Source organism: Magallana gigas, chromosome 3 (assembly GCF_963853765.1).
Source record: "Magallana gigas chromosome 3, xbMagGiga1.1, whole genome shotgun sequence".
Lineage (NCBI taxonomy): Eukaryota > Metazoa > Mollusca > Bivalvia > Ostreida > Ostreidae > Magallana > Magallana gigas.
In genome coordinates, this window is record NC_088855.1 from 53,185,350 (window position 1) to 53,196,214 (window position 10,865).

Consider the following 10,865-nt stretch of genomic DNA (forward strand, 5'->3'; position numbering starts at 1 on the left):
ACTCGTATTCTGCTGCTCATTTAAACGTCCACGGTAGTCAAGGAACGGTCCATGACTCCGAGAAGAATGAACTAGAAAAGAAGAAAAATGAAAACGTCATCAACTGTAATTACCAAAGAAGTACTGGAATTTATGTTGAAGGAAAAATTAAAGGGTATCATATATTTACTATAGATACTGGAGCATCTGGAACAATTTTGTCAAAACCAGTCTTCGAAAATATGGCGAAGAAACCTAAACTACATAAGTCTACAGAAATTTTGAATGTTTGTAAAAAAGAAATACAAGTGCTCGTTGAAGCAAAATTAAGACTGAAAGTCGGAGATTTCCTAACTGATCTGCACATCATAATACATGTAGCAGAAATAAATGACGAAAACAATACTACTACACCCGTGTGATTACTTAACCTTACCAGTAGAGAACTGTATATCCAGCAAGATGCTATTATTTGTGATAAATTTATACACGATGTTCAACTTTCTACAGGTGAAGTAAAGAATTCAGACTTTTCTACTTTGTTGATCAGGGATGTTACTGAAATTGATACGAGAGAATACAAAGAATTTCCAGAGCAAATGAAAGACTTTTAAAACAATGCTGTTGACAACACGTATTTGATGACTCGTCCAAAGAGAAAATTTATTACATTACCTACTTTGTGAATACAGTGATGCTTTCTCTAAGGATGGCTAAGGATAAAATAGGTACTTGTGATAGCAAACCCATAAAATTGCAAATTGCCGACAAGAAGAGTGCCTCTCGCATATGCTAACTCAGAATAACAATAAATAAAAGATATGTGAAAACAGGTTATTATTCAGAAGTCTTATTCTCCATGGATATCCCCTTTGAATCTAGTCATGAAGAAAAAGTCAGACGATGCATTGATTGTCGAAAGGTGAATGATCCTAGGTTATGTGATAAAGATGGTATTGAACCAAATCCTGAAAATATTTGCAAGATTTTGGAATGGCCAAAAAATGTTACTGAAGTACGTCAAATGTTATGAATGGCTTCGTGTTTGACCCTTGATACATATAACAAAGAAAGATGTTCCTTTTCAAATGGACTGAAAACTGCAATATAGCTTTTGCAAAAATTGAAGAATTTCTTACCGGACCAGGTTTTATGGCCTTTCGGATGTCAAATGAAGGATTTATTCTAAAAAAACCCTGATGCTAGTTGTTACAACGCTGGAGCTGTTTTAGTCAGGTACAAAATGGCTAAGAAAGAGTTATTTTATGTGCCAGTATGACCATGAACAAGGCCGAGAATTGTCATTATTGCGTCACTGACAGAGAATTATCAGCAGTAAAATACTTTCTAGAATATTTTAAACAAAATCTACTGGGTAGGAAATTCAGAGTGCGAACATATCACCAAGCCTTATGTTGGCTGTTGAAAATTAAAGAACCAAAAGGACGTATCGCCAGATGTAGATAGAAATATTACCAGTATAGTAAATATATTGTTGTTTATAATGTCCAATTGAAAAAATGCTTTGCTATTGGTATCAAACGGTTGTTTTGAAACCAGGCACATTAATATACAAATAAGAGATTTGATACCTGACCAAAAGACAATAAATTTTAAATCCTCAGTAGGATCAACATCATGCTTTCCATCGCTTGATAATTTGATAAAATGACTGACGCTTCTAATTAAAAGAAAGAGAAATCCGGGTCAGCTTGGGCACTAAATGATTAGATAGGTGATGACTCATCTGATTCAAATATATGTAAAAAGTACTGTGAAGATTTTACAGGTGTAAAGGAGAGGAAATACGTTTTTGTTTCTAATGTTGAAGGAACGCCTAGAATATTTTTGAATATCGACGTTGCTAGTTTTTTTTTCTCTTTGTCCACACTTAACACAGTCTTCCGTACATTTTTTTAGTTCTAATGTCACATTGCGTTCCCATATCTTTCATAATTCTGTCTTCAATATATTAAAACTGAATCCCAAAATCAGATGGTTTTTAGCTCACCTGAGCTGAAAGCTCAAGTGAGCTATTCTGATCACATTTTGTCCGTCGTCCGTCCGTCCGTCCGTCCGTCTGTCTGTCCGTCTGTAAACTTTTTACATTTGAACTTCTTCTCTAAAACCGCTTATCCAATTTCAACCAAATTTCGCACAAAGCATCCTTATGGGAGGGCAAATATAAATTGCAGAAATAAAAGTCCGATTGTTATTCAAAGCGGAGAAAACCTTGAAACTGCAGAAAAAGGGGGTGCATTTTTAAAAATTTTCTCCTCAAGAACTACTGAGTCCAATTTAACATAGTTTAGCATAAATTATCCTTATGGGAAGGAAAATATATATTGCAAAAATTAAGGGCTAATTCTGTTTCAAATCTGAGTTATTACGAAAATAATAAAGGAAAGGCGTGTTTCAATCAGTTCAATAGCTTCGGGTTCGGCATCCAGTAAAATGGGTAGGCAAGACTTGGCCTGGGCAACACAAAAGACTGGCAGTTATTAATCTGCCAATCTCATTAAAATTTCATGATATTTGATGGACCAGTATATTTGTATTCGCTGTAAATATTGCTGCAAAATAATGCTTATATGGAATTCACGATTGCCGATCGGCCCAGGCTTTTATTTTGCCACCGCCCGGGTTTGCATACCCATTTTACCAAGACTCGTATTCCATACTTCTAAAACGAGGTTCTTTGTTTAAAGCAGCCATGACATTATACGAAAAAGGGTCGATCTGACTATGATGAATTTGCTTGTTGTGCAACAGTTCGCGTATGAAGGGAAATTTTTGAAACATGCAAAATATATTGATGCCGATTTTGTGAAGTAAACACAAATTAAGCAAAATAAATAAAACAGTTTCCATAGTTCTGATGCATTTCTGTTGCGGGGATAAAGTAATTATCGCTATTCCTATGAAAATATCACAGCGGAAAATTATCCTGGTTTGTACGCGGGTTTGAAGTAAATAACAGTCATTTAATTATAATGGAGAAGACAAATAAAATTTTTGAATGTTTTTAATTTGAGGAATTGAGCACATTGAGATACAATTTTCTTCCTCACGTCTATACATGTAGGATTTTTTAAATAAAAAACAATAACTATTATATTTGTTTTTAAAATACAATAACTAGTAAGTAGTTGATGAAAAAAATGTACCTAAATGCTCTCATATATTTTGATCGCTTTACAAAGTGGGGGGGGGGGGCAGAACGAAAATAAAGGGTATTGGAAGTTAACAACTTAACAGTGTACCCCTACCAAATGTTTAGTTTTATATCTTGGGTAGGATTTTATTATTCTGGTAATAGTATTTCATGAAGGTACAATGTCAAAGATTACGTGTATGCAAAAATGAGTGTAAAATTCGAATACTTTACAATATTTATTTTTTGTTATTCTACCGAGGGACCACATGGCACAATATCTTTTGAACGCCCATTTGCTCAGGTGAGCGATGTGGCCCCATGGACCTCTTGTTTGATGAGCCTGGCACATCAATATTTTTGTCAATTCAGCATTGTCAAGAATATTTTCAAGTAGCTATGAAATTAGGAATGATATAAGGGCTTTTATTTAGTGCACAGATTCAATGTCCATGAATTTAATTATTTCCATGTTAGTTTTTAATACTACTTACTTTCGATTTTACCCGTTCTTTTATTTTTTTCTTTTGTTTTCCTTTTCTTTGGAGTTTTGCTGTTTAGGAAAATAGTAGGTACTGTTCCCTTTTTCAGTTTTTTTTTTTGGTTTGAAATTCGTCAGGTTCATTCTAATTACCATGCATAAGGCGTACATTTCATGAATCCATCCATCATGTCTTTATAACATGCTTTTATGCAGATTTTTCTTTTTTCTTATTATCCATCGATATTAATTTTTTATCTCCTAACCTTTTCTTAAGGAATTTTTCCTAAATCATTACTCACTGTTCTATTACACTTAAGTATCTTTTTTAGATTGAAATATTACATCGGTATACTAAATGTTAAACCCGATCAGAGAATTGGTTTGTTGAAAATTAATCACTCAGTAAGGTAGTCCATTGGGCAATCGTTTTGCGCATTCTCGTTGTTTAAAAACTATGTTTTGATGCTGAAACATTTAAACAAAACATTATGTACATTAATTTTTTTAATGAAAAATGTTACTTGTATTTATTAAACGAGTTTACCATTGGATGGTATTGGCTAAGGTTGTCATTGTGAAATTATGACGTCATAAATAACTCGACAGAAGGGGATCAGACTCCGGGGCCATAAAACTTAACTTTTGATCTAAGTCTCGCTTTTCTAATATATATATATATATATATATATATATATATATATATATATATATATATATATATATATATATATATATATATATATATATATATATTTCACTCCTTGTGGAAAAGTGAAACTGAGATCAAAAGTAAGCTCATCTAAGTATTATGGCCTCGGGGCCAGAAGAATTGAAAATTTGGTTTCATACAAAATTTTGTTTAGGTCAAGATTCAGTAAATGATTATGTGCTAGAATCATTATGTCGTTATAATTGGTTTAATCTTTTACTTGTACTTTACGCCATTAAAGGAAATTTGTAAAAAATGAAACAGTTTCTTGACATTCATAATTAAATCATGGGAAAAGTTTTATTCAATTTGACATCATTTTAAAGTGGAGATCAAGAGCTTGTTAAATGCCGTTTTTGGAAAGATTGTAGGCATTATAGGTATATTTCATTAGTCAAAAAAGGGAAAAACTCTTTTATTTGTTTTTTATTTCCTTTATCATATAGAAATTGATATTTCATTGTACTTACCAAATATTGAAGCTCCGGTACATCCTATCAAACACGGCTATTGTTATGAAGCATCATTGAAAGAATGTATATATCCTGAATTTCATAAATCTGTAGGCATCCTTCATTTACTAGATCTTGATCTGAATGGGCGGTTACTTCTTTAAAATATATTTTCAAGGCCATGAACATTTACTCAAAGTACATGGTCACTGAACACTTTATGAAAATGAAAAGAATTGTTTTAAAAACTTTATATCTTTCTGTAGATTTTTTCAATCTTTAGCATCCTAGATTATGTTTAGCATTATCCTTCTATAACGTTTGTACAATCTTATGCTTTATATTATGATAATTCATACGCACACAAATTCTTTTCTTCAACGTTACAACATGGCTTCCACAGTAACTCGAAAATTGACAGCAATGATAAATAAAGTCATTTACATATTTTTTTAATGCATGACAAATTTACACAAATTTGAATAAGATATCCGTATTTCGCATTTACAAGGTAGGATAATGGTTTTATTTGACCCGTGTATCTATTCACCCGGCGCTATATCTGAGGTCATTACAGCGTGACGAGGCACTTCCCAGCGTGTTTTTACGTTCTGCGTTCTGCATTGCTATGGTTGCAATTGGCGACAGATCAGGAAGTATCTATCAGATTAAAGGTAAGCGGTAGTTTTATATATTACACAAATATTGACTGGGACTGAGACCAAAATTAAAAAATAAGTTACCTGTAGGTGTCCATTATTAAAAAAAAATGGATAAAAGACTGTCTGTTCTTAAAAATAATTGACAAAGACAGGTAAAACTGTTAACTTATTAGACAGCTACAGGTAAGTTGGAAACAAGAATAGAAACATCATATTTGCAAATGTACTAGCTGATACAGTAAAAAAACCCACTTAAAACTAGTATATATTATCCAGTATATAATAAACATTAATCCCCTTTGTTATATTATTTACTTGTACCAACAAACCACATCAGATATGATCATAACGTAGACTGAGACAAATTCCACTGTACTTTATAAAAATCATATTCTTCACATATGTAATAGTTAATTCTCGATCATCCGGACTACATTCTCCCTCGAGAAAGTTCGTGAAACTAAATCTTGACCGTCAACCTCCTCAACACCCCTGGAGAATATCTGCATCTGAGTTGGTCAATTCATAATTTGTCTTGGTTGGCTTAATCACGTTAAAATTTGGTTAACTGATACTGTCCATTCTAAAAACAAATGAGGTAATGTTTTTAGTCCGATGTTGGACTGAAACTGTAAATTTGTGGGTAGAGATCTTATCTTCGCCCTTTGGGTGTTGATTAGATAATTCTCTCACACAATAGACAGTTTTCTGCTTCTTATATCCTTTACCTAGTTATGTAAATAAGTTTGTGTAATGTTATTGTTGCGAAATATATATATGTTATTATACAGTGTACACAGCTCTATACAGTATAGTTCTATTTTATGCACTCAGTTATTAACTCTGTTTAGGTATGATAAAGGCAAATAATAACGTATAAAGTTAGCATGCATTACATCACTAAATACCTTTAAAAATAATTTAGTTGAAATTGGAGCGAAGCATTGTTTGCATACACATTAAATTTAGTTCTGTTACATATGTATATAACATATAATGCCTGTATTAAATAGGGAACAATGCAAGTTTTTAGAACTTGTGTCTTTTCTTTTTGACAGAGTTGAAATATAAACTAAAGCAAAGCTCGTTAAAAAGCAATGAGAAGGTCTTCCGTTCCACTGTCGAAAATGGATTGTCAATATGATGATAGTCATGATGTAATTACTATTGATAGTAAATGAATTCATAACGTAGTGTGATATGATAAGGAATCATAAATTATGATAAGAAATCATTCTCTGAATATAAAAAAGTGATAAGTTTGGTTGGGGCGTAATATACATCATACTCAAAAAATGATTCCTTATTATTTAATTATTTCTATAATCACTGTTGAGACTTAAATGCATTTACACCACATAATTCAACACATGTAGACAATACGCATACTTTGTTTGATCAATCCGTCTTGTAATAGTCAGTGAAAATTATTTCGGCAAACACAAGTTTTATGGTGTGAAAAAGGTATTAAAGGTCTTCTTAGGAGCCATATTTTCTAATCGACATTTTTGAGATCATAGCAGCAAACATAATAAACATATTCTTATGACGAAAGAAGGAATAAATTATATTTGGTTGAACGATTGTTTAAACAAAGAGGGAGAGAGAAAAACGTTGCTACACGTTTAATCATTGATCGTATCGACATCTGATAATTTCTTGTGTGTCTGACTCGGAACCAAATGATGCTAATGTGAGACAAACATATATCGTGAACCGCCGAAGTCTTTTGAACGTTGAAATGTCGCATTTTTTTCTTATGTAAATTTCAATAAGAAAAGAAATGGAATACCCTTTATCAAAAATTTTCAACTTTTATATTACTTGAATTTTCACTGCGCTTAGCCGATCCCTAAGATAAAATAACCGAACTTGTTTTAAAAAAACCCTGGTGTATATAGTTCTTCATGTCCCTAGCAAATACTGCCATCAGTCTTCCGTAACTAGCACACAGTTTACACGAGTGCCATCAGAAGTATGGTGCAGGTGTTGCATAAAAATTCTCATAGAAAAAAGGAAAAAGAAAAGAACATACTCATACACGTTTAACAATTAAGAGATTTGTGTGATAACTAACGAACAATGATAGTAAAAGTAATATATTTATTGCTATGATATAAGCAATATTAATTAGCGACGAAAAATTCACTAGAAGAATGACCAATATTTTCGTGAAACAGACTGTGGAGGCAGCTAGCGTAGGAATATGAATATTTCTCATTAACAGTTCTCGCGGAAAGGTGTTTTTTAAAATTAATTTTACGTTAATTTTGTTTTCTTCCAAGTATATAATATGCATCGATATTTTAAACATTTGTTGTATCTGCTGATTATGAATGGAACTATATTTTTCAGCGCAATTGTGTAAAGATTACCAGACTATAGAAATATATCTTGAAAAGGTAATTATACTGATCGAATATAATGAAAATAAAAATAAGACTTTTTTGCAAATAACATTTACGAATCAATTGCGTTTGTAACAGGTCAGTGCCGTATAGGTTTTTCGAAGTACTTCGCGTGTTTGAGACTGAATTTGACCTCAACATTAAGAATTAAACTTTACTTAAATCTCTAATTACGGTATGAAAACGAATTTAATCTCAATATAAATAAACCAAATATAATAAATCAAATTCAAAGTTAATGAAAAACAAGATTAACAACCCTTTACAAATTTATTACGACAAATTAGGAACACACAGGTTAAATACTAATTATGTATATAAAAATCCCTCAACCCAAACCTAACTTAATATTAGCAAGGACCTCAAATAGACCGACAAGACTGGGAATCAGGAGATAAGTAGCTAGCGATATCAGCTGTCTCCCTCCCACTATCTTGAGAAAAGTAGCTAGCGAAACCAGCTGTCTTCCTCGTCAAATAACGAGTAACAATACTTTAAAAATAGAAAAGAGAACAAAAGACAACTGTCATTAACGTTATTGGCTATGGAATAAAATGGGCGCTACCAAACTAATAGCATAAATAACATCGGGATCGTAATACTACTAGTAAAATAAATATAAACGAAAACCCGATCTACCACAACCATAAACATGTACTAACATTCCACATATTTTTTTGCACGTAATGCGTGTGGAAAGCTACTGCAATTATAACTGTAACATACAGGGTATTAAGATCAAATATATGTAAGAAACCAATTCGGTAGCCACACATAGTCATGATTTTTTTTAATATTACAGTTTAAGAAACTTTAAGAGTATGAAAGCCTAACGCCATTAATTTGTTGCTATGTGGTCCCGTTGCCATGGTATCAGAGTGTAAAGATGTAAAATATGGCATTTAATGCTTATTTGGGAACATACTGTGAGTAATTACAACAATATCGGGTTTCTTGAAATTTATATCAAGATCAATTTATTAAACGACTATCAAACGGGCATGATCAGGATTGTGGTTAAATTTGATTTTTTTTTTTACTGTTTACAATGCGTTAGTAAGGCATTTCTAATGATCAATCAAACAAACTTTGAGTGTCAGTTGTTGAGTTATAAGCAAGATACAGAGCTCTTAATTCTTTGTTATGTAAACAAGGCTTGTGTCATGCTTATGTTTACGTCAGTTTAATATATCGTAAAAGTTCTCTTCTATCTGCCGAATAACTTTTAACATACACAGTTATTAGCATTTGACACATTGATCTCAGGTCTAAATCTGGAAAATTCAAAATGTAAAGAAAAACATTACTACATAGCAAGAATCCCAGTTAACACAACAACGTTTTCACAACGTTTTAAAAACGTTGTAGAAATGTTACCAAAACATTTTTAAAAACGTTGTTACAACGTGAATCTGTGTGGTTTTTCTTACGTTATAATAACATTTTCTGAAAACATTTCTAAGAAATGTAAACATTTTTAAAAACGTTATTACAACGTAAATCTGTGTGGTTTTTGTTACGTTATAATAACATTTTCTAAAAACATTTCTAAGAAAAGTTTACAAAATGTTTGAAAGAAACATTTTCTAAACATCGTTTGTTATCATTTAGGGGACGTTTTTTAAAATCATTTTCATTTCCTTATGAAACTTTCTTTCTACTTTCAAAACCTAAGGTTTTTAATACAATAGTTTTAAATGTTAAAGACATGAGCCTTAAACATTTTCATACACAACAAAACAACATCATTTAAAATTTTCCAACTGTATTATCACAGAACGATATAAATCCACAGTATAATCCAATGTCATTAGATATCAAGACTTCACAGAATCCCAATGGTCACAGTTTTACAATTGTCTGAAAAGTTTTCACACATTTCGATTGTTATAGTTGCAACAGATGTGTTTCACTGAATTTCTTAGCCCTGAAACAAAAATAAAAAATAAAACATCTGGTCAGTGGAATTGAATCATTAAAATTGTTTCTCCTGTGATGCATTTAGCAAGTTCAATCAGCAATTGCCTGTAGTTTATATAAAAATACATATAGAATGCAGGGAAATAAAATTCAAATACCTATAGGCTTGATACTCCATGAAAGTCATGTCTTCGGCTAACATCAACACAATGAAACTAAACTTCTCACTCTGGAATGGTACACTGTAGTCAAGCTCTGGGAGCAACCCCTAGTAAAATGGTAAAATATAATAACTGTATTTAAAAGTTGAAAACAACATGGTATTGGAACTACCACAAATGAGTTGCATATTGCTAGCATATGTACACATGTATTGCCAATTAAATAACACAAGCAGTATACAGATATGATATGACTTAGCACAAAGCAGTTATATGTACATGTGCATACTACCCAAGTTATTATTCTCCATTGAAAGATAACAAATACTTACATTTACTGAAAATATCCCATTCTTAATCCTTGCTCTTTGTAAAATAGCGTAGGTTTTTCAAAAATTCTGACCCACTTATAGATAACAAATAGCGCGGAAACTGTATAACTGGGATCGACTGCTTTCACCCTGGACATGGCATCCCGCTGTGACATTCAATTAATTCGCAATAAATTTAAATTTAAAGGGAAAACCCAATGCCCTTCACTCTAAGTATTTTCATATATTTTCCACAGTAATCAAACTTTCTTTTTAATATTTAGATTAAAAAAATACAACAAACAGTATAAATATGAAAATTAATCTTGTTTTTTTAATAATGATATTTTATATACAGTGTTCTAAAATGTAATTATTGCTTAACTTTTATTTTGTCCGTAGCATGCATAACTGAGGTATGCCAATCTTTAGCATTTAAAAGAGAAAAAACAATTCGATTATTTTGATGTTTTAAAAATGTTCTGTAAACATTGCCGGGTAATGTTTTTATTATGCTGTCTTATAACATTTTCATTCTGTATGATAAGCAGTTTTCTGACGATAAAGAAATATACATTTGAAATACCAATACAATGAAAGCAATTTTGGTCAGACATTTGTATTT

The 10,865-nt window shown here is 31.6% G+C and overlaps 1 protein-coding gene across 1 annotated transcript in view; it reads left to right on the forward strand.

Moving 5' to 3' along the window:
* The first annotated feature begins 5,186 nt into the window (after positions 1-5,186).
* Positions 5,187-10,865, forward strand: part of LOC117692484 (uncharacterized) — a 29,475-nt gene continuing 23,796 nt past the window's right edge. Inside the window, exon 1 of the transcript XR_010712396.1 lies at positions 5,187-5,452. The gene's annotated coding sequence lies outside the window, so the exon portion shown is untranslated. The remainder of the gene's footprint in view (positions 5,453-10,865) is intronic.